Source organism: Sceloporus undulatus, chromosome 3, assembly GCF_019175285.1.
Source record: "Sceloporus undulatus isolate JIND9_A2432 ecotype Alabama chromosome 3, SceUnd_v1.1, whole genome shotgun sequence".
Lineage (NCBI taxonomy): Eukaryota > Metazoa > Chordata > Lepidosauria > Squamata > Phrynosomatidae > Sceloporus > Sceloporus undulatus.
The window spans coordinates 185,393,751-185,420,377 of NC_056524.1; the positions used below are offsets into that span (position 1 = coordinate 185,393,751).

Genomic DNA, 26,627 nt, shown 5'->3' on the forward strand with positions numbered 1-26,627 from the left:
TTCACATAAGCACGTTTGCCATACCATGCTTATACGTATCCACTCAGATGGTCCTATTACATTCAGTGGGATTTATTGCCAGCCTGGTGAGTGACTATGGAGCTTATGATATGACACTGTTATAATGCAACTGCACTGGGTAAATCCCATTTTTGCCTGGAGCTTACTACATGACATCATAGCTCTCACAGTGCTGTAATGTGCTGCACCATTGCTTGGTTGTTTGGAAATTGATACTTTTCCTTCTTGAAATAATCTACTAATGTGGTCTCAAGAATTCAGGCTACTCCACCATGCTGGCTCACTAAATAGGATGTAATCCTATATAGGATTAATGCCCAGAGGAACCACAGAGTTCAGGAAAATGTAAGGGGTAAATAAAGTGTAAATATACGGAGGTTTAAGCAGTAATATACAAAATATACATAAATACACAATACACAAATAATATGCAATAGCAGAACCAGACAAGTGTTGGTTCTCAGGAAAAGGCATAGAAAGATTGCTTTTGACAGTGGTGTGATGTGAGTTTATTTCCTGAATAGGTGGGGAGTGGGGGTGGTTCCATAATAGTGTTGTTATATAATTGCACAATTGCATAATTATAGCTTCTTTTCAAGAAACACCAGTCAAGGAGCAGGAGGTGGGACAGGCAGGGTGATGTAAATGGTACTGTCATATTTCAGTTGCAAGAAAGGAAACACAAGAACACAAATGAAATGCAGATTGTGTGATGGGATGAAAGTGTGTTGCTCTTCTGCTACCATTCCAATCAGAGGAGAAGCAATTTTCAAAAAAGAACAACTTGAAACAACTAGCTAGGGCGTTAAGCACCTATAAAACTGCACTCTAATTTTAATTTCCAGGTTGTGATTCAGCTATGATTTCCATGTGATGAAACTCTTCCATTTGTGACACCAAAGAGAGCGGGTTAGTTTAGAACCTGAAGAGGTTGTATGTTACATAAAGCTCCGGCTTCAAACAGATAAGAACAACTTGGAAGTCTGGTGCTCAGAACTACTGTCCCCAATGTTTGCTATCTGATTGAGTTGTTTCCTTTTGCTCAATGGTAGGACCACATCCCTTATAAAAAATATACCTTCTGAATTTTCAGCCTGAATTTGTATATGCATCACCAGTAATCTGAATTCTACCCATTTTCACCACTGTAATAATATGCCTGTGTTCACTCTGAACAATTCCTCTGATGTAGATATGCATACACCATGGTATCATTCACCCACTAAAGCTAATCAGGTTGAATTGTAGCAAAAGTGTTCTAGGGAAAATAAATGATTAAAAGGAAAAAGTGCATTACTTCCCAAAATTATTTTTTTTATATATTAGTAGGAGATTAGGATGATTTATAACAGTGGTTCCCAGAATTTTTAGCCTTGTGACCCCCTTTACATCTACATCAGATGGTACATCGCTTCTCGGCCTTTTGGCTAAGATCAAGTGTAGGATGTTATACCCCTCCACCTAATGTAGTATGAATAAAAATATTTTGTTTGTTTAGTGTGCATATTTTCATTCACACATTCATGTACAGTGGACCCTTGTTATATGCTGGGGTTTGGTTCCAAGATCCCCCGTGTATAGCAAAAACCGTGCATGCTCAAGTCCCATTAAATATACTGTCAGCCCTTCTTATACACAGATATTTTATACACGGATTCAAGCATCCACAGTTTGAAAATGTTCTTTAAAAGTATAAACTTCAAATATCAGACCTTAATTTTCCATTTTTTATAAGGGACACCATTTTGCTATGTCATTATATTTAATGGGACTTGAATATACACGGATTTTGTTATCCACGGAGGATCTTGGAACCAAAACCCAGCGTATAACAAAGGTCCACTGTAATGACATAGCAAAATGGTGTCCCTTATAAAAAATGAAAAATCAAGGTTTGATATTTGAAATTTATACTTTTTTGGAACATTTTCAAACCGTGGATGTTTGAATCCATGTATAAAAAATCTGTGTATAAGAAGGGCCGACTGTATATTCATATTCTAACATCTTATAAGAATCAGCATTCCTTTTCCTACCCCATCAGGCAGAGGGTCCAAGTCCCCTCCTTGCTTTTCTCTTCTCCTTCAAGACAGAATAGATTTGGGAAGTGAGGGAAGAGGAGGGGGGATCAGGGCCTCCAAGTACCTCTTGAGCAAGAGTGCCCCCCCCAAGGGTCCTGCCCCTCAGTTTGAGAACTACTGGATATAGTATATCTTGATTTCAGTAAGGCTTTTGACAGGGTTCCCCATGACATTCTTGCAAACAAGCTAATGAAATGTGGGCTAGACAATGTAACTATTACATAGATTTGTAACTGGTTGACTGGCCGAACCCAAAGGGTGCTCAACAATGGCTCTTTTTCATCCTGGAGAGAAGTGACCAGTGGGGTCCCACAGGGCTCTGTCCTGGGCCCAGTGCTATTCAACATCTTTATCAATAACTTGGATGAAAGAATTGGGGGCATACTTATCAAATTTGCAGATGACACCAAATTAGGAGGAGTAGCTAATACCCCAGAAGACAGGAACAAAATTCAAAATGACCTGAACAGTCTAGAAAACTGGGCCAAAGCTAACAAAATGAATTTCAACAGGAAGAAATGTAAGGTACTGCACTTAGGGCGAAAAAATGAAATGCACAGATATAGGATGGGTGACACCTGGCTGAACGAGAGACTTCTCCGTATGAAAGGGATCTGGGAGTCCAAGTAGACCACAAATTGAACATGAGTCAACAGTGTGATGTGGCAGCTAACAAGGCCAATGCGATTTTAGGCTGCATCAATAGAAGTATAGTGTCTAGATCAAGGGAAGTAATACTGCCACTCTAATCTGCTCTGGTCAGGCCCCACCTGGAATATTGTGTCCAGTCCTGGGCACCACAATTCAAAAAGGATGTTGAAGAACTGGAGCATGTCCAAAGAAGGACGACTAAAATGATGAAGGGTCTGGAAACCATGTCCTATGAGGATCGACTTAGGAGCTGGGGATGTTTAGCCTGGAGAAGAGAAGGTTAAGAGGTGATATGATAGCCCTGTTTAAATACTTGAAGGGATGTCACATTGAGGAGGGAGCAAGCTTGTTTTCAGCTGCTCCAGAGACTAGGACCAGAGCAATGGATGCAAGCTCCAGGAAAAGAGATTCCACCTCAACATTCGGAGAAACTTCCTGACAGTAAGGGCAGTTTGACAGTGGAACAAATTCCCTCGGAGTGTAGTGGAGTCCCCTTCCTTAGAGGTCTTTAAACAGAGGCTGGATGGCCATCTGTCAGGGATGCTTTGATTTAGATTTCCTGCATGGCAGGGGGTTGGACCTTGCAGTCTCTTCCATCTCTATAATTCTATGATTCTATTATTGCTTCTGTGTGGCTCCCAAATAGCTAACAGTAAGCTGCTAACAACCAGCTTCTTAGATAAACTAACAAAAATTATTATCCTGCCGCAGATTATCTCCATATTGAAATTAAGTCCATTGATAACAAAAAAAAAGCCATTGTTCCTTTATTGTGACATTTGATTACCTATGCCAGGCAGCACAGCTGACCCACTGGAAGAAAACCTTGCAGGTGGACATTTGAGACAGTGAGAGGCCCATCACTTTATCAACTACCCAAACAGGCAAACTGTACGGTAGCAGATGTGTGGAAAAACACATGAAAGAAGCAAACTAGGAGCAACTGAAAACCCCGTCAGACAGGAACTTTCATTACAGAACCACCTTAGCAGTTTTGAAGGCTAGGTACTTAAGCAAGAAACCCACATGAATCTCCAAACCAGATTATATAAAGCAGGAGTGGGGAATCTCACTGAGGTTAACTCCCTCGCTCCACATGTGCTGTATGATGATGATGATTTAATTATATCTCACTTTTGCCCCAGAATAGGGACTCAAAATTAAGACAGTACAATTTAAAAACCATACAAAAGAATTAAAAAGTATAAATATAAATTTTTAAAAAACAAAGCAATTTGAGAAGTTAAAAAACATTAAGCATTAAAATATTAAAATGTATTTTAAAAACATGCAAATGTACCATTGACATCCATTTAAAATTCCTAACAGGACAAAAAAAAAATCTTGGTGCTGAAAGGACAGCAAGGACAGGGTTATTTTGGCCTCTCTAGGGAAGGAGTTCCAGAGTCTGGAAGCAGCCATCAGGAAGCCTCTTACTGTTGTTCCCACCAAACAAGCCTGAGAGTGTGGCGGGACACAGAGAAGTACTTCTCTGGATGATCTTAATGCTCTAGTACGCTCATAAATAATTATTCCAGTAGGGACATTCCTTGCTCAAAGTAATGAAATGGCCACATAAATGTTATTTTTGAAGAGTATTTACAAACATTGTTTAGGTATCAATTATTATTCGGTCAGGATAGGGGGCTAAATTCTTACACCTTCTTGGTTACACAGTGTGATTGGGTAGATATCTTATTTGATTTCTTTAACTTTTAAACAAACATCCTGTACTGGTCAAATCAGGACAGAACACTGCTCTCCCCCCCCCCCCTGCCCTTTTCTTAAAATTTCATTATAACAATAGCAAGTACATTTCTATACCGCTTATCAGTGCACTTAAGCACTCCCTAAGTGGTTTACAAATTGTAAGCTAATTGCCCCCAACAATCTGGGTACTCATTTTAGCGACCTCCTCGGAAGGATGCAAGTCTGAGTCAAGCTTGAGCACTTCTGCTAGTACAGTATTGAACTCGCAACCTTATGGTTGTGAGTGAGTGGCTGCAGTACAGGCATTTAACCACTGCGCCACCACAGAGTGGCACAGCATTTTAGATGAATTCTTATTTGCATTGTGTTTCCTCACCACAACTTTAGAAATAGTGTTCATAGGATTTTAATTGCAAATGAACACCAAAGTAGATGTGATCTTACATCTGGCTTTGTACATTAGTGCATTAAAAAAAAAGCAAGTTGTTTCATCAGGGGAAAGGTTGATAATTAACAGGATCCTAGCTAACAGGGCGGGTGAATATTGTCTCATCCTGATCTCATTCTCAAGTTGTTAGGTGGGGGGGGGGGCAAAATCCTACATACCCTTTCTGTACCTATTTTGGCACCATTGATTATTTCATGCGTACATATACAGAGACACATAAACTGATGCAGTTTGCATTTTTTAAAAATAACTCTGCAAGTTAGTTACAATAATCCATTGAAGGCCCTGAGCCTCTCAGCTAAACTAGCTCCTGCAACTGGGAATCCCTCCCCCACCAAGTGGATTGGACAGGGCAATCCCAGAGAAGGCATGGACTTTTTTCTTCCCCATCTGTTTTCACTGTCCAGATTTTTGGGTTCTTCAAGCCCTATCTCTCTCCCTCTTGAACACACACATGCCAATAGTGTGTGTGCAATTGTAGACAGTCTGGATAGGTTCATCTATTCAAATCTATAATAATTATTCATTCTGTAAAAGCAAACAATTGCACATACACTGTTGTGAGATTTCTTTCCCACCTCACCCCCAAACAGCTCCTTCTTTGAAGAGGTCTTGAAAGCAGATTAGCAGAGCATTTTCTAAACATCTCTCCTAATTACTTATCCTATGCATTTGCCTCCTAGGCAGATTTTCCTATTAGCAGACATCCCAGCTGTTCTGAACACAACACAGTTCATCTGTATGGTAGTTGAACTAGCAGCACAATCCTATGCATGTCTACTTGGAAATCACTCCTCCCTGAATTCGATGTGATGTACTCCTTCTAGGCTATTTGTATGTATAGCACTGTGGCCTAAACTGCCAAGAGACAGACAGGCTCATCCAGAGATAAAAAGAACATCTCGTATACAACAGATCAAGTTGCAATCCTATGCTCCCTTCCCTGGGAATAAACCTGACATGAACTGTGGAAATTGCATCCAAAATCAAACAGAAAAAACACCATGCACAGTACCGCATAGAAATATCCTGGCATAGAACTATTAGCTGCCTATTTCCAAAGGGATTACCTTTAGAACCAAAGACATCTGTACACTAATATGCCCTGCCCAGCCTTCACTTAAAAATAAAATGAAATAAAATGCATTGCAATCTTTATAGAGCACAAAGAGAGATGTGAGAGCTGATAGACTGAATTTGTATTTGACACCCATTTTAAAGACCCCTCCTAATTCTGAGAACAATCACGAGAATAAATTCAGAATGTGCCTTCCTCACCTTTGCTTCTATTTTAGACAGTAACAATTCCTTGGCTTTCTAAACTCCAGCTACTGTGCTTCAGCTCCAAAGGTCTGTGACTCAGCAAAGAGATCCGCTTTTATTTTTCAGCTGGAACTTACCAACATGTTAGCACACTAAGGGGAGGCTATGCTGCTTCCATCCGTTTCTAAGCTGTCTCTGTGAGATAGCACTGCTAGTCTGTCCCCCATGCATGTTATTTTACAAGAAAACGGAGAAGGTTGGTTTTCATTCAGCAAATAGCAGGCAAAGACAGTTCAGAAGGAATGTCATTTAGGAATACAAATATTTCAATGTAACATGCTGTGGATTTGAAGATAAAAGAAACAAAGAAATGCCACGAGACAGTAAGGCTGGATGCTAGAGAATCAGACAGTGCTGAGTGTGTGAGTTAACTAACACCAGTCAAGAATGATTGGGGGTCTGTTCTTTCATAAGGAGCTGATTTGGATGTAACACTAAAATGGTAGTAGGGTATTGTGTGGCCCTCCAGATATTGCTGAACCACAACTTCCACAAGCCCGAGACAACATGGCTACTGGTGACCAATGATGGGAGCTTCAGTAGTGGACTTCTGGAGGGCCACATTTTCCAAATTCCTACACTAAACTATAGTAGCATTGTGAAATTGAGCTCTGGGAAGCCTGAGGTTTGCTAAATGTTGACACCAGTGTCTGAAGCAATATCAGTACCAGTTGATGAGAACATGAGCTGGAGGGTGCTGTTGCACTTATGTGTTTGTGGATTTCCCATAGACACCTAGTGAATTACTGTGGAAAGAATGCTGGATGAGATAACACTTTCATTTGACCCAACATGACTCTCCTGCTCTTGCATACTCCCCTCTTCACCACTGTTGCTGTGAGGAGGAATTTGAAAGCTTTGGCTTCAGGTTAATCACAGCTTCCTGTGCTGAACAATACTACAGCCACTGGTTGAAGTTCATTATGGCTTGTGAAACAGCACAAGCTTAAATCATAATTTAGAAAGTTGGCATGTTCCAGTAAACCATAGTTAATGTCAAGTGCATATTAGAATCAAAGATCTGAAAGAGACCACAAGGGCCAATCCAACCCCTTGCCATGTAGGAAAACACAATCAAAGCACTCCAGATAGATGGCCATGCAGCTTCTGTTGAAACATCTTCAATGAAGGAGACTCCACCACACTCCAAGAGAGTGTATTCCACTGTCAAACAGTTCTTACCATCATTCTTCCAAATGTTAAAGTGGAATTTCTTTTCCTGTTTGTCTGGACAAAGCCTTAATCTATAGTTAATCTAAACTGATAATAAACCCTTGGGATCCCGTCACCACTCAGTTGTGATGAAAGACACATGAGGAACAGCGAGAGACCAAGGCTTACTGTGTCTTATTATCATAATGCTGGAAGATGGCTTAGTGCAGGATTGGGGAACATTTATTCTCTTGTGGGAAAGTGGATGGGTTTTATATCAGGAATGGAAATCCTGCATCACCCAATGTTGTTAGGCAATTCCCAGGAGCCATAAGTAGCATTGCCACTGGTGGGAATGCTGGGAAATGCACCGCAACAACTTACTGAGCATTGGCGGGTTACAGACGGGCAAAAAGGGATGTACTCATGACGTCATGAAGGTAGAGCCTTCAGACGGGCTTTACCTGAATGCCGTCATGAACACGCCCCCCGCACGCCCCAAGCGGGAAGAAGCGGCATTAAAAAGGTGCTGCTTTTTTCCGCTTCTTTTCTGTTTGATGCGTACCTGCGCAGCTCCGTCTGTAAGCCCCTGCACCGATACGTCAGAATTGCTACGCCGCAAATATAAGTTGCCAGTTTAAAAGCTCCGTGTCAGCTGCGTCGCATAATGGGTCGGGTTCCCGGGATATGCGTGGTTTGCAGCCAAGCTTTAATTGCAACGTCCGCTGCCATGCAGCTGTGGAAGCTGAGGCACAGCTGCGGCGCATTTTAAGCCTCGTAACCCTAACCCTAGAGCCACTTGTGCGCATGCGTTGCTAGAACCGCGGGAAGTTGTAACTTTTGCCAGCGGATGTTTTGGTTGTAGAAAGTGATAAGGGAAAGTTTGGAATTTAAAGTGACCCCCTACACACATTCCTGCGCCATTCTCACCTGGGAACGGGCACAGTTCGGCTGCTCCTGGCACAGCTGTGTGGCGGCTCCCCTTTGCCACCAGGCAGGATGGCTCAGCCATCCACCAGCACCCCGAAAAAAGGCAGGGGGACATCTTGGTCTCATACTGAGACGGCTGACCTCATAGCTATATGGTCCCAGAAACTGGAGTAACTGCAGAAACTGGAGCAGTCCTACCTGAATGCTGACACATATCGAGAAGGGGAAGAAGCCATGAGAGCTGCTGCACCGGTACACCAGAATTGCTACGCCGCTACTTTAAGTTGCCCATTTAAAAGCTCCGTCGCATAGTGAGTTGGGGTCTTGGAACATGCGCAGTTTGCAGTCAGGCTTTAATTGCAACGTCCGCTGCCATGCAGCTGTGGAAGCTGAGGCACAGCTGCGGCGCATTTTAAGCCTCGTAACCCTAACCCTAACCCTAACCCTAGAGCAACATGTACGCATGCGCTGCTTGGAAAGTTTGGACTTTAAAGTGCACCCCTACACACATTCCTGTGCCATTTTCACCTAACAATAAAAAACGCTAAAACTGTAAATCTTGACATATGTACAAGGGAGGTGAGGGGAGATGGCAGGGGGACAGCTGTGGCTGCGCATTGCAGATTCAGCAGGAGCGCGGGGACCAAAGGAGAGGAGGCATCTATGATGCTGCTGACACTGGCAAAGTGCAAACGGACAAGGATGCCAACACCAGCTGATCACCAGCTGGCAGGAGACCACCATTGTTTTAAAGGGGCTTGGGCACTTTAAATGTGCCCATAGGCTTTCTGCCGCCACTGCTTAGCGCTGCAGCTGCGAAGCTGCGCACCTCTCATGCGGCAAAAGAAAAAAAAAAAAAGAGACCCCGGAGCTTGAATGTGCCCAAGACCTTTTGATGCCCTCTAAACTTGCCCCCAAAGGCAAAGGGCAACTAGAGAGGGCCTGGGATCAAGGGGCAGGGAGCACTGACAAGGCACTAGGTCCCATGATGTCCCATAAAGACATCATTTCGCCTCCCAGGGCATGTGTTCCCCCCCAGCCCTATCTACTCTATTCTACCCTTCCTGTTCTCTCCTCCCACCATGCCTGGCTCACTGGTCCCCAAACCAGCAATCTCCAAACTCTGTCCTCCCAGGCGTTTGGACTTCATCTCCCAGAATCCCCAGCCACCTTGCCCTGTGGTCTGGGATTCTGGGACATGAAGTCCAAACACCTGGAAGGACAGAGTTTGGACATTGCTACCTCACACCACTCCTGCCTAGCTTTAAAGTCACAGGGAAAAAGTTTAAAGGGGCTTGGGTGCTTTAAATGCGTAGACAGGCTTTCTGCCGCCGCTGCTTAGCGCTGCAGCTGCGAAGCTGCGCACTTCTCATGCGGCAAAAGGAAAAAAAAGCCGCGGTTTGGGCCGCCCGTGCGGAAGCTGCTTCTCTTTTTGCAGCGTCCTCCGAGGCGGCGGTATGGAAGCTCCGGGTCCGAAACGGACCCAGGTGAGGCGTCTTCACTGCCCCCCGTGTGGAAGCTCCAACACCTGAAGCACGCCCCCGGGGCGGGCCGTCTGGAGGCTCCGCATTCAGCTAAATACACCTCCAAGACGTCCTCCCCTGCCCGTCTGTATCCCGCCATTGTACAACTATCACCTTACCACCCTTGGTCAACATACAAGGAACAATGTGCAGGGCCAAGACTAGTAGTAATTGGGGTCACCTTACCTCTTCCCCCATTTTGTTCTGTCATCATCCTGTCGTATAGTGTATTCTCATTCTGTTTCTATATCTATATACACAAAAGCACATACAAATGGTACACCCTCTAGGATTCTTAGCCTTTCCTCAGGTCATCACATTCTATTATATTTCACTACCTTCTAGATTTTTTCTTCTTCTTCTTGAAGTAGTGGCAGAGTGGTTAAGAATGCACAGTGCTATTGGGGTAATATGGAAAGAGAACAAGGGCTGCATGTGGTTTGTGTGAGACACAAGTTACCCATGTGTGATTTAGTGCTAGATGTAAATTAGATCAAACCTTTCCAGATTATTAATCAGTGAATTATGGAGGAACACGGTCATGATAATTAACTTGCATATCCAATCTGGTGTTCTGCATATGCAAAATGAAGAATGGTTCAGTCCACTAACAGTGTGGGGAGAACCCATGGTCTGAACATGCCAACAAAGGCATAATGGGTGGTGGTAAAGAAATACTGACATTGCAGTGGAAAGTGTGTTTCCTTATTGGACCTTACCACCAGGCTGTTCCACAGAATTAAAATTACTGAATCAAACATATATCAAGGCAGCTTCGTAACTCCTATCACTATTCATTTGGGCAGGGGTGTATGACAGCTCTCTTTCAAACAATTTTATTTTGATTTAAGAAAAGTGACATGCAAGCATTTAAAAAAAACAACACCAAGATTTCCTTTTGCAAAAGGGAGTAAATAGTTGAATTAATCCTGCCCTACATTATGAGCCAGTACACTACAGTGGTTTGAATGCTGGACTAGGACTTCAGGAGTCTGAATCCCTGCTCAGCCATGGAAACCTACTGGGTGATCTTGAGCAACTCACGCTTTCTCAGTCTTAGAGGAAGTCAGTGGCAAACCCCTTCTGAACAAATATTGCCAAGAGAACCCCTTGAAAGGATCACCTTAGGGTCATTATAGGTCAGAAAAAAACTTGAAAGCACAATACAACAACAACAAGAATTATGATGAAAGTGAATGGAGTTATGTATGATACCACATGAGAAGTAGTCTGCCTGTCTTGTTGGAGCTCCAGATAGAAATGGACTGTCAAACACCCAGGAGTGCATAAGACGTACCCAGTGGTTGTATTTCTCTTGATGTATCAAAGGGCAGACCTAATTTAACTGTGCATAATTATTTCTCCGTAGTATATCAAAACAAGGTAATACAAGTCTAATATTACAATACATAGTTCCCTCACTGTTATCTTTTCTCTGGCGAAACGTCAGGAAGAAAATTTTCTAGAACATGGCCACATAGCTCGAAAAATCCATAAAAAACCACTGTATTAATGTTCATCTGCCATGCAGGTGTTAAAGTCACATGAAGAACCTATGTATACTGAAGTGATGACTACAGTTTGGTCTCTGCACTCACCCTGTTCAATTAGGATCATTAAAGTCATCACTTTTCATTCTTCCTAGTCTATTTCATATTTTGGGAATAGATCATCCACAACTACAGTTGCGCTTGCTCACTTTTTGATCAGAAGCTAAGAACATTTACAAGGCTTACTTGACACCATCAAAGCCAACTCCAAGTGGCTTTGATTTGCTGGTTTGAACCTAGGGAAATGTGTTTTCAAAGAATGAGGAAAGTGAGAAGTGTAAAGAAAAATAAAGTGACTTGCAATTAACATAGAGAATTACAGGGAAGTAATGATGTAGAGAAGAAGATTGCCATGATGATGATACCAGAGAAAAATGCAGAGATGTAGTGGAGTAAAAGTACCAGGTCTTTCTAAACAACAGAGAAACTCCTGTCCCTCCCTTCGGGCTTCTCAGTTCCCTCTGAGATTAACTGTAAACCCCACTAATACTCCTAGTGTGGACCAAAGAGAAATATACAACCTTAATTTATGAGCTGTGAGCCGGACAATATTGTCCATTATACCAAACCGGCATGAGGATAGGATCTTGAGTAGGATGGGCTCTGGTTATGCTATGAACAATTTGAGATGTTGGTAGAACATCCAAGAAGACATGTCAGTGTAAAGGTGATATGCAAAGCAGTATTTCAGAGGTTTGATAAACAGAAAAGAAGGAAGAACCTCAATGATAAAACCAGAACTCAGCTATCACTTTCTGTAGCACATTCAGATACCAAAAGAGATGTGACAGGAGGAACATTTCTTCCTGTAGGTAGAATAGCAGTCTGGTGTCTAACTTGTCCTTCAAATCCTATCTGACCTGAAAATCTTTATAGTTACTTTGCACCTTTATGACAAGGGCAAAAAGGAGGAAAAACACACAAAAACATTTAATTTAGAATGAGTAATGAAAATTCTTAACATTAATGGAGTATAATGGCAAAATATTATGAGGGCTTTATCACCTTTTGAACATCAGTGGCTGGGAAATATTAGCGGGAAGGTGCTATTGCTGTCATATCCTGCTTCCAAATTTCATGTAGACAACAAGGCTACTGCCACATTGCATAATTGCTGCAGTTTAATACTGCTTTAACGGTCATGGTTTAGTTCTATGGAATTCTGGGATTTGTAGTTTATGTGATATCCAGCCTTCTCTGTCAGAGAGTTATTGTACCACCACAAATTACAAATTCCAGGATTCCATAGGATGGAGCCATGACAGTTAAAGTGGTGTCAAACTCCATTAATTCTGCAGTGTGACACTACCACTAGTTAGCTGTGGGAAACATGATGCTGAATTACATAGGCCTTTGGTCTCATTCAGCAAGTCTCTAAAAGGTTCTTAAGACAAATGAGTTTCTCTTGCTTTCTCTGAACCACACATGACCAGGGTTAGCACAAAATACAAGCTCATTCAATTTAAAAAAAAACATGAGTGTTATGGTAAGCCAAAAAGCCAAGAAAATGAAACAGATGGACAAATTTGGGGAATAAAAATTAACAGATGTAATCTGCTACGGGATAAGTTTTTTTTTTTTTTCTTGTCTGCATTCATTCTAACTTCCATAAAGCCCTAATCTGCCAATTCATTGTGGTGTGGCAGTGACCCTGGGCTCTCACAGATTATACTATCAGATTATACTCTGGTAGATCATACAAAACTGCTAAAACTTCAGGTATGGCCTTAGGGTATTTCTGCCTACTCAAAACTAGTCTGAGAGGCTGGTTACCACCAGAAAGCAACAGCAGTTATCCATACCAGACTGAAATAACTTCAACCTTCATCAGTGGAGGAACTACCTGTAGTACTGATGAAAACATGAACTGTAGTGTAAAGGCATCAAGGTATTCATGCTGAACAGGGTAATTATCTCCCTTGCAATTGACCTGACAATTCAGTCCTGCAAAGGAGGCAGTTTATTAGTTTAATATTAACATTCCTTTCACAAAGTCCTAAATATTCAAAACATATTGGGAACAACATTGCACTTTTAAAAATGGTATGTAGAGGGATCTTGTAGCACCTTTGAGACTAACTGAAAGAAAGAAGTTGACAGCATGAGCTTTCGTAGACTTAAGTCTGCATCTGAAGAAGTAGACTCAAGTCTATGAAGGCTCATGCTGCCAATTTCTTTCTTTCAGTTAGTCTCAAAGGTACTGCAAGATCTCTCTACATACTGATTTTACAGATGAACACAGCTACAGTATATCTTTGTCTTTTAAAAATGGTTCTTCCACCCACTGAATCATTCTGTTTATATTTAATGCTGGTTATTAGTTATTTCAAAATGAAAGACCAGTTATCAGATTATTGTTTCATAAACATCTTGATATATTTCTCAGATTTACTGGATTGTGCTCTCTCTTTCTCTCTCCGTGCAAGTCTGTGTGTATGCCTATTTCCACTACAGAATTATAGCACTATGATTCCATTTTAATGCCATAGCTGCATCCAGTAACATTCTGGGATTTGCAGTTTGGTAAGGAACTGGAACTCTCTGGCTGAGTAACTGTAAATCCCAGGCTCTGGTGGCACAGTGGTTAAATGCTGGTACTGCAGTCACTCCAGGGTCCACACAGTCTTCCATCCTTTTATTGGTTAAATGCATACCCATCTTGTTGGGGGCAATTGGCTTACACATTGTAAACAACTTAGGGAGAGCTAGTTCACTGATATATGGTATAGAAATGTACTTCCTATTGCTATGTTGTCACAATAATGAAAGAGGAATCAAAGTGCTATAACTGTGTAGTGTGAAAGGCCCTTATGTGCGCACACACAAATATACAAATAAAAGCACACCAAGCCCTAGAACCTGAATGAGTCTGATTTCTGTACCTACTGGGTACCTTCACTTTCTCTCTCATCTTTACAACTCTTAAAGTAATGTTTCCTACAAAAACATGTCCTCTCTCACTACCATTTTTTTCAGCCTGAGGCAAGTGGGTCAACAGTAGTGAGAGATTTTATTCTCCTCTCTTATCTGTTTGTCTGTTAGTTCTTCCCTCTTACATTTCCTTCAAGGTGAAGTGCATGGCTCTTTGACCTATGCATTTGATCTTCACAATGACCCTGTGAGGTCAAATCAGAGCAAATGCACGCCACAGTCTTGATCTGGCCTTTCCAGGGTGTGAAAAGGAGCTGCAAAATGTGGCTCCTTTTTGTTCCCTGGAAAGGGCGCAATAGGTGCAGCACCATGGCTATACAGTGCTCCTTTGGCACTGTGTCATGCGGATGCAGTGCTGGAGGAACACTGTGACATTGTGTGCCGTGTGGTGTACAGTATCATGCTGCCCTGGGAGCAGAGCCAGGGCATGTGTCATGGAGATGCTATGTCCTGAGTCCACCCTCCAGCTGGCCTTTCAGGCCAGTGATTAAGGTGCAGAATCAGCCACTAAGCTACATGACTTCCAATCTTCTGTCCTCCTAGTACATTAAAAATGACTAAAGTGGAGGAATTTGATGACGTATAAGAATGAACTATGTGACTTATTTCCACATTAGCCTTCTTTAGAGACTGAATAATATTTGTGTAGGTAGAAATTACATTTGTTTTGTCTATGTAAATCCAGGCACAGTATTGAAAAGAACTGTGGAGAAGCAGTTTCCATCCAATAGTCCTAATATAAGCAACAGATCATTGAATGTCTTCTGTGGACTGCTATCCTACTTAGGCCCCAAGCAATGATTTTCAAAAATAAGGGGAATGAATGGTGAAAAATATGTCAGTAGAAAAGAGTGAAACAAACATAAACCACTCAGTAAATTTCAGGGTTCAGTGGGGACTTGAATCTGGTTTTCTCAGGTCTCATGCTGCAACCTAGGGTCATCAAAATGTGACCTGTGGCTGGCCTGTAGCCTCCAAGACCATTTTCAATAGGCTTCTGTCACCTCTTCCAAACGACACTACTGGATTTCAGTAGTGCAGCAGTAGGATGTTACAGCACTTGGCTAGTCCCTAGGGCAGAGGGACCAGTTCCCACACTGGCTGAAACAGCCCACCTCTCCTCTGACTTCTATGCCACACTGGATTTCCTATAAAACCCTGTTGAAAAGGTTTCCATTTTTCTCAGTCCTGCCTTCAGAATGTTACACTGCAGTGATACAGCCAATAAATCCATCAGGTCTGTTGCTGCCCATGTAATTTTTTTACTCCCTAATCTAAAAATCTGTTACAGACAGAATTTGTAAACATAAAGCTGCTATGTGCCAAATCAGATGGCTGGAATATCTAGATAAATATCTTCTATAATCACTGGCAGTAGTTCTCTGGGCGAGATAAGATTCCCACTCCTACCTGAACCAGAGACTTGCTACAGGTCCAGAACACCCACTGTAGACCACAAAACTGTATCCTTCCATTAATATGTGATCAAGCCACTGCTCTGATGTTATAACAGCATAAACCAGAGGATGAGAATCATATCCCGCCTCGATCCACCTGGGAGAGGCAGGAAAATATAAATAAAATTATTATTATTATTATTATTATTATTATTATTATTATTATTATTATTATTATTATATCACCCTTAGGATATTGAATTACAGCTCTATTGGTTATGCTGCTGCTGGGACTTTCCAACCACATCTGGAGGGCTGCATGATCCCTATCCTTGGCTTCAAAGATGGCAAACCTGGCTCTGTAATGATACACAAAATTCTGCTTTTGGTGGCAGCTATCCTTTACTGTTATGACACCACAAGTTTTTGCCACCATTTATCTCATATTGTTTAGGACACTGAACTTCTGTTCCTTTTGTTGTAACAGACTGACATGGCTACCTCTCTAGAAGCCATTCTATTCTCATTCCCATTTTGAATGCCTTCTAGAATGGGGCATGAGCAGGACTGCAACTGTAAACTACAATAAATATCATCCAAAAAGAGGTTGAGAGAGAAAAGGAGAGAGAGAGCTTCTGTACCTTTCTTGCATGTATAACAGCAAACAAAGAAATTCAAAGATTGCTTCAAGTTTCCTCTTGCCCTGAGGCTAACTGTCTCTCCTACTGCAGAGCATTAGCATTTCTCAAAGTCAGGGCTTCATGTTGCTGACCCTTGTCAAGAATGACTAGCAGAGATGAGAGCTGAATGCCACAGGGCACTGAAGGCAGGCTCAAGGCAACAGTGAAAGTCCTTTGACTGCATGGAGGGCCGTAGAGAGTAGAATGGTGATGGAACAGCTACTAGCCAGAGGCCCCTACACATAAGAACTGTGGTGATACTGGTGTGCCATCCTCTACTTCCACTTGTGACAGATGCATTTTTTGTGGTTGTACTCATTAAATAGGATCCAAATGCTGACTACTCCGCCTCCTCATTTTCCCTGGCTGTCACTGGCAATGTACCTGCCCTAGATTCTCATGGCATTTCACAATGTGTATGCTCAGACGTCATCTTCTTCAGGTCAAACTCCAGAGATTTTAGCCAACTAGCACTTCTGAAATGAAGTGTGCAACCCTATTGGTATTATCAGTACCTCCTAGAATAAGCAAGTGTTAGTATCTAGATAATGCCCATGTCATTGATGATATACAATACAGCTTTTGGACCTGTTTTCAATTACATGATGGCAGCAGCTTATCTGCTTCAACTCCTCATTGCCCAGAGAAAACAATGGTTGGATAACAACATCTACCACACTGTTTCAAGATTTTTATTTTTATATTTGGATCTGAGGGCTCTAAAAATGTTTCCTCAGAAGCCAGTTCCATTTAAGCCATCACACTGACTTCCGAGAAATGACCTTGATGACTCTGCCTTCCCCTGTACATCTTCTTCCCACTATGAACCAAGTCTATCAGAGGAGGCCCAAAATGTCCTTGTCCTGTCTTTTTTCCATTCTTACGGGATTGCAAGAAGATTTTCATATGACATCGTACTTATCCCATCATTATCCCATCCAGAAAGCACGATTGTGTGAAAGACTTTCAAATGACATCACACAAATCACATCATTATCCCGTCATTGAAGCGGCACAGCCTGGCATTTTGCATTAACTGAAGTTTGTGTTACCCATGATGGGACAATAGCGCTGTAATCTGAAAGCCTTTCACAGGATTGCAGTCAAAAACAGGATAATGACAGGGGAGCAATCCCATCTCCTATCACTCTTTCATGATACTTCTACAATCATCACACTGCTATTGTAGAAATAATGTCATTACCGACCTGGGAGGGAAGGAAAAGGCAGGACCAACTCTATCAGGCCTATCCTGAAGAAGAGCCCTTCCTCCATGCCATCTCTCATCATTGTGGCCTGGGAGGGAATAAAAAAGGGAGGCCCTACTCCATCAAGGCCAGCCAGAGCAAGAAGAAGGGCCTTCCCTCCTGTCCATCTGCCATGGTCCAGGCCTCAGAGGGAGAGAAGAACCACTGGACTTTATCCCCTTCCCCACCACCATTCCCTTCTCCTTTTGTGTCATGTCTTTTTAGATTGTAAGTCTGTAAGCTGCTCTGAGAGCCTTTAGGGCTGAAGAACGGGGTATAAATACAGTCAGTCAGTCAGTCAGTCAGTCAATAAATAAATAAATAAATACTAGCTCAGTGCTAAAAGAGAAGCCTCTCCTTGCCCAAGAAAGTTGCTCCGCTGTTAGGGATGCCATAACCCTGCTGCGCCCGTGCTTGTAACGGTTTTTGCAGTTTGGCACGGTCACGGTCCGGTTCACTCTAAATCCTGGGTTTGGGCCCGGCTGGCAGCCATCGCGCCTAAAGGGAACACTCGTCCCCTTGAGGCTGGGTGGCCAATGGCAGAGCAGCTGGGGCGGAGCTGTTTCCAGCCCCACTCTGCCATTGGCCAGCCTCAAGGAGGAAGTAGACCCTTGGAGGAGGAGGAGGAAGAGGGAGACTCTGGGCCAGCCAGGGGGAGGGGCAAGCACCCTTTCTTAGTGCATGGCGTGGAGGAGGAGGAGGAGGGGGAGGAGGAGGGTGCCCATTTTCAAAGGTCCCCCCCCCAAAGTGCACTTTCTGTGTACAGTAGAGTCTCGGTGAAGAAGCATGGGATGTCGGATTGGGGACAAAAGTCCCTCGCCTTGCCTCCTCCCTCCCTCCCTAGTTCCCTACTTACCTTCCCTGCTTGGGTCAGGCTTCTCCCTTTGGCCTGAGGAAAATGAAGCCTCCGAGGAGAGGCCTGGTGCTGTCCTCCGCAGCCACCAACTCCTCGCTCCTTTCCCTTCTCTTCAAAGGGCTCCAAAAAGAGCCCTTTGGAGGAAAGGGGAGGTCTGAGAAGAGCAGGACCGGACTAGTGCCCAGGTCTCTTCTCTCCTTTCCTGCCTCCCTTCCCTTCTCTTCAAAGAGCTCCAAAGAGCCCTTTGGAGGAAAGGGGAGGTCCGGGAAGACGGAGAGTGGCCTCGGAGGACAGGCCTCGGTCGAGCACACAAGCCCCTCTGAAGAGCCTGCGTCCTCGGTCTAGGCTTGTCCTCCGCTGCCCAGGCTTCTCCTTTCTGGGGATTTCCTCTCCCCCGAAGGGGTTGGGAGGAAGGAAAGTGAAGCTGGGAGGGAGAGGCTTGGATCTGCTAAAAAAAGAAAAGGAAAAAAAAGTGTCCTATATTTGAAAATGTTGTCCTACATTTGTCCCGGTTCGGAGGTCCTGATTTATGGCAACCCTATCCGCTGTATATGTGTGTGTACCTTTAAGTCATTTGTCAACCTATGGCAACCCCATGAATTTTATACAATTTTCTTAAGCAAGGAATACTCAGAAGTGGTTTTGCCAGTTCCTTCCTCTGAAATGTAGCTTATAGCACCTGGTATTTATTGGCAGTCTCTCATCCAAGTACTAACCAGAAATGATCCTGCTTAGTTTCCAAGATCAGAAGAGATTTGGTACCTGAACAGTATTTAGGCAGATGTGCCCTTCTGTATATGAGCTTCTGTGTGAGAGCTATAAAATGCTTTGCTCATCTCTGTAATAACACTGTTGCAACAGCTATTTCTGACACTACTACTGGATCATTCTAATTTTTGTTTCTCCTTGCTCTTCCTCCACTTCTTTTCCTCTTCTTTTTATATAGTGCCATCAATGGACATGTCACTGCACAAAAATTAAGCAACAAAACAGACAAATAGCCCAGTTAAAGGCATACAACAGAATGGCACTGGTCACCAAACTGGCAAAGAAGATTTTCATACGTGGCTGCATCGCTGCTAAAACGTCCTCCAAACATATAGCCAGGCGCATTTCCTGAATCGCCATGGAAACATGGCTCCCTCTAGCATCCTTGAATCATCTCATAGCGAGCAGATTTCCTATGAACGCAAACTTTGCGTTTATAGGTAATCCTCTCTCAAGAATGTTCAGGGATGCAAAAGAGGGAGCCATGTTTCCATGGCGATTCAGGAAGCGTGCCTGGCTTTCAGACACAGGCGCTTCCCCCACCTTTTAGGGATGTTTTAGCAGTGATGCAGTCAGGTGTGAAAATCTTCATAGTTCCAGTACTGCATATTGGCAATGCAGGATAAGATGGACAACTTATGCATCTAGGATAAGATAGGCTGCATGTGGCACTCTGCTCATTTTTGCAGTCCCAAACTCTTGCAATAGCAACAACAACAAAAGTGATGAAAACAGATAAACACAGTTTGGTGTCTATATCTGGACCATCAGCTCATCCTTCTGTTGGAAACACTTTGATCATATTATCACAATTGAACCAACAAGTGAAGTTTACAAATGTTTGTTGGAGAGCACTAACTTGATGTTAATGCAGTTAGAGTTGACTGGAAAAAACAGTTAGATTGTCCATGTAACTTAATCAACAGAAAACTACCCTAGTTTGCATATTTAAACATTTGTTATGCCAGGGGTTCCCAACCTTTTTGACTCATGGAGCCCTTTCTAGAATCAATTTCTATGGCAAAGCCCCTAAGAAGCCTATCCTATGTCTTACAAGTTCATGGTGTTTAGAAGTAGTGTTACTTTTTGTTTCTTATTCTTTGATTTCATTAAATTTTTATTTCTTTAATTTTCCTGGAGGAATCGCAAAGTACCTGCGAAGTGCACGCCGAGCTCTAAGGCTGGGAATCGCTGCTTTAAGCATAGCAAAAATTGCTCTTATGTGCCTTACGTGTCTTTAAAAAAGAAACTGTCTGTTTCAACCAAATTATGATGATTAGTATAACACCAATAATGCTTCCTTTTGGCATATGATGTGGGCATGTTGGATGATTACCTCTTTTTGGTTGGCTATACTGAAGTGTAGTAGCTTTGTATTAAAAACATCTCTGATATCTGTAGATGCACACGTTCTTTAAATTATATTCCTGTGAGGTGGACATTTAGTGAGGATCACTGTTGTTGGATCCTGCCTGCTTTTAGTGTTGCCAAAACATAAACATTCACAGAACATCTTACTGTTTTAGCTACGCATTTTGTATGCATCAATTTCAAGAAAATGCATTTTTGGATATATAGTTAGATGATATCAATGTGTATGTCTAGCCCTTGTTCATATTTTATGCATTTCCTACCCCCGTCTTTTTCTTTTTTCTTTCTTTGTATCTATGGCCTTAAAATCTAATATTTTTCTCTTTTATTTTTTATTTGTAATTATATTTTAAAAATCCATTTTTAAAGGAATTATAATAAGGAAACTTTTTTAGGGACAGATATGAAAAGTAGTGGTTAAAAAGAACCTCACGAGCTTCATACAAATGCTTTGTAACTTCAAGTCATTTCTCACTTATGGTGACCCTAAGGCAAACCTATCTGTTTTCTTGGCAGAATTTGTTCTGATAGGCTTACTCCTGCCTTCCTCTGTGGCTGAGAGAGTGTGACTTGTCCAAGGAAACTCGGTAGGTTCCATGGCCAAGTGGGGATTGAAATCCTGGTTTCCCAGTGTACTAGTCCAGCACTCATATGACTACATCACACTGACTCTCAACCACTACCATTTCTTTAAAGCTCTTTAAATTAGGGTAGGGCTGAGGTGGGAGTCATATTGTCCACCTGAAACATATCAGGTCCATTACCTTGCCTTCTGCCACAATTTCTGCTGTCTCTGTTGACTCTGCTTAGCTTTCAAGATCAGACAGAAACTGGTGCCTTTAAGAATTGCCTGTTTTTCTTTTTAATCTATGTCTCCCCTCAAAAATATATATTAAAAGAATTGGAAACAAAAGCTTGCAAATCACATATAGTGCAAGCACTTTGCCACTGCAGTGGCAGGAAAAATAACATTACTGAATATTTAAAGCCTTCTGCATCTGAATGGTTGCAGTTGCTAGGAAACATGGACCACATGAGCGGAAGTATCCTGTTGTGGTGCTGTGTTGTGCTTTTGGTAAGAATGTCTTCGCATAAATTTTACGGAAAGGCTGAGCAAAATATCAGCTGTTCAATTCTGTACAGTAGAAGCACATGCATGCATCGAAACTCAGCATCACACAAGACTGCATCAGAGCAAATGGGGTTAAAGAACATATTATTATTATTATTATTATTATTATTATTATTATTATTATTAATATCCTGCCATCATCAGAACTCAAGGCAGATAAGAAAATTTAAAACAATCTAAGAAGCCTATCCTCTTAACAAATAAACCTGCTTACCTTATCCAGCTTGAATTCAGGATCCAGGATGCCCCCGGATGTTTTAATACCTAAATTGCTGCCTATCTAGGTGTGATGCCGGGATGCGTCCAAAGTCAAAGGCTCGCTCAGATGGCCAATTTTTGAAGTTGGAAGCTCCCCAACTTTGAAAAAGTGCTGGCTGAGTGAGGCTTCGACCCAGGATGCATTCAGGCGGTGGCATCCAGCCCAGATAGGCGGCAATTTAGATATGACAACATCCAGGGACACCCTGGATCTTGAATTCAAGCCAGAAGAAGTAAGCCAGCTTATTTGTTAATAGGATAAGCTCCTATGTTAAAACAGTATGAAACATTAAAAATACAAAGTTTTAAAAACAATCAAAACATTACACTATTAAAATTTAAAATTTGAAACCCTTTAAAACAAAAACAAAACAGCACCCACGTCAATATGTGAAAGCCTTATTTGCCATCAGAAAGCAAAGATGGAACTATCCAGGCCTCTTTAGGGAAGGAGTTCCAGAGCCTGGGAGTAGCCACTGAGAAGGGCCTCTCTCTTGTTCCCACCAAACACGCCTGAGAAGGTGCTGGGACAGAAAGAAGGGCCTCTCCAGAGGATCTCAAGACACTAGTGGGCTTACAGGGAGATACAGTCTTTCAAATAACCTTGGCCCAAGCATATAGGATTTTACAGGTCAAGACCAGCACTTTGAATTATGTCTGAAAATAGACTGTATGCTCCCTGTAGCCAGCTCCAGTTTACAGCCTGGCTGCAGCTCTTTAAGCTGTTTGAAGTTTCTGAGCACTTTTCAAAGGCAGCCCCATGTACAGCACATTACAATAATCCAAATGAGATGTAACCAAATCATGTACGTACCACCATGGCCAGATCTGACTTCTCCATGAATGGGCGCAGCTGGCACACAAGTTTTAGCTGTGCAAAAGGACTCCTGATCACTGCTGATACCTGGGCTTCCAGGTTCAGTGCTGAATCCAGAAGTACCCCTGAACTACAAACCTGAATTTTCAGGGGAAGTGTAATCCCATCTAAAACAGGTTGAATCCCTGGTGGAGGTTTTTTTTTTTTTAAATATGAAGATTAATGCACATGTTATACACCTTTTATACTAAAATATACATTTTAATATGCTTTTTTAAAAATGTCATGAGATTTGGAGAAGTGAATAATTAAAATTATAACCATGTGTGAAACAGATCATGTTGCTTCATATGTGGATCAAGTAAAATCCTGCAGCATCCCTGGCCATAACATGAAGAATACAACCACCTAGAACATTTCACCTTATAACTCAAGATGCCAACACTCTTAAGTGATTCAATTTAAAAGGCTTCCAGATTAAATCAATCTCTGTAGCCGCTTAGCACACACAAAGTTTGAGCACAGTGCAGCACAATCCATCTCTGTCTCACATGACCTCAAACATCTGGAGCCCAATCTTGCCACATAGAGGATTTAGATTCTGATGAACCATAGGTGGGGGGTACCCTTGATATCCCCACGTATTTTAACACACTGAGCTTCTTACTTTCTCCTCATACAGACAAACACACAGTCTCAAGGGATTTGTCCTTCTTCTCAGCCATAGTGGTGTGTGAAACGACAGAATCAGCAATAACATGTTGCAACACTATGGCAAGTTCTGTGGCTGTTCAGGACATGCCATTTGTGGGCCGTGAACTGACAGTCCTGCAATTTGATATAAACACCAACCTCGCACTGACGAAGATGGCAAATTCCTGAGCTTTCAAGAGTTTCCAAAAAATTCCAGAAGCATCCTACTGGCCAAAAAACAAAAAAGTATGACATAACCAAAAAATGATATGTGAATTGTTTAGAAATGTAATTGGATTTATTACACCTGTGTGTTTGGGGCGGCTGCTCTCTTAGAAGAACTTTGTCTGTATACCACCCTCAAATAACACCAGGAGCCAAAAGTAACCCACAGATTGCCTCTTAACAGGGCCAAAATATGAAGTATGAAATACTAATCACATTGAACATCTTGGAGTGCTACACCTGCTCTTGCAGAAATGAATGATTGAATGAATGAATGAATAATAAATGTTTCTTCCAAAAATACCTGTAAGGATTATGAGGTATTTTCACCATGCTTTGGGCTTCAAAAGAGAAATCATACAGAGAAATCATTTTACATCCCCTACAAGATTTGGGCTGCCAGCAGAGTATTTTACATCACATAAAACTAAATTTGGGAAGAAATCAGTACTGTGGGGATGCCTTGGAAGATAAGGCTGATGGCCAGATTCCAAAAGAAGGGATTTAAAAAGCAGATGGTTTGGAAGTGCTAACACGCTATAACAGGTTGCCAGAGGGTTTGGCCAGAAGCTCTTGTACTTAATTTTGCATTTCTAAGCAAGTTTTCATTTGTGACTCAATTACCACATTTCTGAAGAGCCCAGCTCTTTAATGAATGCACTCTCTTACATTTTAGTGGTGTTTCTATTGCTCCTTTCAAGTAGTCCCCTTCTCATACTCCACTTGTGACTAAAATAATAATGAGGGTTAAAAGAATCTGCATGGCTTTTTAGAAAATGTAGGCCTCTGATTTCAATCTTCTTGGAGAATAAGCTGTGCACGAGCATGTATGTGCGATCTGGATTGGAAATACAGTGTGTATGTGTGTGTTTGTATATAAGTTAAAGCAGTCCTTCCTCTTCTTTTAAAAGCTGTTTAAAAAGCCATCACAATTGTGTTAAATATGTTTGTACATAATGTGGTCAGACCGTCATTGTTCCAATATATGCAATTGGCCTCTTTAAATATCACCAGGAAGATGTGACCCAAAGAAAGACCTATATTCAGCATGCTGAGACAATTAAAGCCCCACAAGATACTGTCAGTAGGTTGAACTAGTTTTCATACCTACTGGGTTTCAATCTATCTCAGTAGGGTAAGAAAATAATGAGGTGTCCAATCCGTTTTCAGTTTCAAGAATTTATTTCTTGAGCCCTTTAAGATAGGCTGTTATATGGAGACAGGTTTCTGAGCTCCCAATAGTTGGTGATTTAGCCCACTGACAAAGGCTCAGATTGGGAATACTGCATACAAACGTGATAAAACATTTAACCATAACTGCATGAATATAACCATGTCATAATCCCAACCACAGAAGCTTTGATAAGAGAGATGGCTCTAGAGCAGGAATGGACAAATTTATAGCCCATGGGCTACAGACCCCCTCAAAGCTGTCCAGTGTTTTGCTTTTAAATTCCCCAGAAATTATCTCTAGACAGTGTGGGCATTTTCACCATGTTTGGCCTCCCTGAGGATCAAAACAAAGTTTTGCAAAAAATATATATATCAAAAAATAGCCTTTTTGCCCTCAAAATCCCTTCCTGAATCTGGTACTTAAGCCTCATAGGGCCACTATCCTGAATGAGTGGCTGTGTTGACTAGCGGTTTCAGGGTGTAAAACACAGCCAGTCTTTCCTGTTAAATATTGAAAGAAAATATCCAGAAAAGCAGTGTAGAAAATAAAAAAGTAAAGATTTATTAAAAACAAATAAAATAAACATCTCACTTTATGTCAGTTCAACACACCCAGTATATTGTATCTCTTCTGCTTCAAATCAAATAATGGCCTGTTACAGACTGCCAAAATAAAGCTGCTTTGGGTCTCTTTGGAGGTATGCTGTTTAAATGATGCATGCATCCTATGAATCCGGAAGCTGCACCAAAGCAGCACTCCAGTGCTTAGGAATGGAGTGTGGCTTTGGTGCGACCTCCAGACTCTTAGGACCCATGCATCATTTAAATAGCATATCTCCAAAGAGACCCAAAGCAGCTTTATTTTGGCAGTCTGTAATAGGCCAATACTTCTCCCTGAATTCTTTACAGATTCTTAGCTTCTCAAAACCTAGTTCAAATATTGTGCATTCCCCTCCTTCTAACTAGCTCTTCCTATCTTTATGACTGCCCTAATTCTATTTCATCCTTCTTCATCTACCTCTTTAACAGGGAAACATGGAAACATCTGGTTTTTATCCCTCAGAAGCTCCCTTCACAGCATTCCATGAGCTGTTATTTGCGGTCTCCACCTGTCTTGCCCAAAGCCTTGTTTCACAAATGTTTCACAAAGCCTTGTTTCACTACATATAACAATAATTATTCAAATCATTTAATGACTGAGTCAAAATTCATTGTAAGCTCCCATGAAATTCCCTTTTGCTGCAATCCTGTGGCAATAAATGACTTCTGTAGCCAGACTTCAGAGATCATTCAGACTCAAATGATGGTGTAAGAAGAAAACAGAAAGCCTTCGACTTTACATTGGAAAACAGAAGGTTTGTTTCACCTATCCCTTTATCACAGAATGCAGCAGGACAATCCCAAGAGTTGAACTAGTTAGTGGTTGGTATATTTCTGTAAGACGAATGAGTGAGCTCTGACTTAAACCCAGAGCTGAAGAACCGAAGAACCAAGGAATTGTGCTTTAAACATAGCTAAAGGAACAAACAAGATGGTTCCGCGCAAAGCACTGATGTGACGAAGGTATTTGGCAACCGAGGCGAGGAAAGTATGAAACTTGGAAGCTGAAGCGGGGTGCTGTCCAGGTGTGACGAACCATGACCGGGAAGAACCTTATCTCCTGAGTCGCCATGATGAGGAACTGACAGGA

General features: G+C 42.0%; 1 protein-coding gene and 1 pseudogene across 21 annotated transcripts in view; one reads left to right on the forward strand and one right to left on the reverse strand.

Annotated features, from left to right (window-relative positions):
- JAKMIP3 (Janus kinase and microtubule interacting protein 3) overlaps positions 1-26,627 on the reverse strand; it is a 170,286-nt gene that overhangs the window by 121,870 nt on the left and 21,789 nt on the right. Inside the window, exon 1 of one of the 21 annotated variants that reach the window (XM_042459989.1) lies at positions 6,190-6,239. The exons of the other annotated variants lie outside the window; for them this stretch is intronic. The gene's annotated coding sequence lies outside the window, so the exon portion shown is untranslated. Of the gene's footprint in view, positions 1-6,189; positions 6,240-26,627 lie in introns of those variants that run through there. 21 annotated transcript variants of the gene reach the window in all.
- On the forward strand, positions 1,429-1,562 carry LOC121927410 (annotated as a pseudogene).